The sequence below is a fragment of the Bison bison genome, unplaced genomic scaffold (genome assembly GCF_000754665.1).
Source record: "Bison bison bison isolate TAMUID 2011002044 unplaced genomic scaffold, Bison_UMD1.0 scf7180017864336, whole genome shotgun sequence".
NCBI classification, from domain to species: domain Eukaryota; kingdom Metazoa; phylum Chordata; class Mammalia; order Artiodactyla; family Bovidae; genus Bison; species Bison bison.
The window spans coordinates 267074-268199 of record NW_011494908.1 but is presented as its reverse complement, the minus strand read 5'-3'; positions in this window follow the sequence as shown (position 1 = coordinate 268199).

Genomic DNA, 1126 nt, shown 5'->3' with positions numbered 1-1126 from the left:
ACCCAAGTAAGACGGTAGGTGTTGCAAGAGGGTATCAGAGGGCAGACACACTGAAACCATACTCACAAAGGAATCTTAGTTATACAGAATTGTATAGCTAAAGGAATTGTTATCCTTGAGTTGCTCAAATTGAAAGTATAACTGCTAGCATTTAATAGCTTTTTTGTGTATTTTACTTATTTATTTGGATCTTCACTAAAACCCTAAGGGTAACTATTACTATTATCCATGTTTTATGAATGAAAAAAACTGAGGCACAGAGAGGCCAAGTAACTTGCCCAGTTATACAGCTAATGAATGGAAAAGCAGGGATTTGAACCTAGGTAGTCTGACCTCAGAAACTCTGAGATTAACTGAGTTGTTGAAGTGGGGCAGAATTTGCCACCCTCAAAAATACCTCTTTTGTATAAGGGGTATTTGACACAAAGGGAAATCTCCATTTGTAACTGTATCTCCCTCTCTGTAACAGGACGACAGGGATGACTAAATCTCTAGAAACTCTTATCAATGGGGAAGACAAAGACCTAAATCTGCATAACAATGATACTCTTGTTACTGTGCTTTTCCTGATAGCCTCCCATAACTGGTTCCCCTACACTCAACATCTTCTTTTGTCTTTAGCTGGAATTGATATTTAAGTGACTTGGGTCATTGGTATTTCCCATGTGTACAGGAAGTTTACATGCTAATAAACTTAAGTTTATTTTTCTCCTGTTAATCTGTTTTTACAGAGGTAGGGGTTGGGGTATGAACCAAGAACATAGACGGGTAGAAGAAAAAAAATTTTTTTCTCTCCTACAGTATAAAAGAAACTGAAGAAATAAATACTCCTTCTCATTAGAACTGATTCAAATGTATTCTTTTTAATGGCTGAGTAATACTCCATTGTGTATATGTACCACTGCTTTCTTATCCATTCATCTGCTGATGGACATCTAGGTTGCTTCCATGTCCTGGCTATTATAAACAGTGCTGCGATGAACATTGGGGTACACGTGTCTCTTTCCCTTCTGGTTTCCTCAGTGTGTATGCCCAGCAGTGGGATTGCTGGATCATAAGGCAGTTCTATTTCCAGTTTTTTAAGGAATTTCCACACTGTTCTCCATAGTGGCTGTACTAGTTTGCA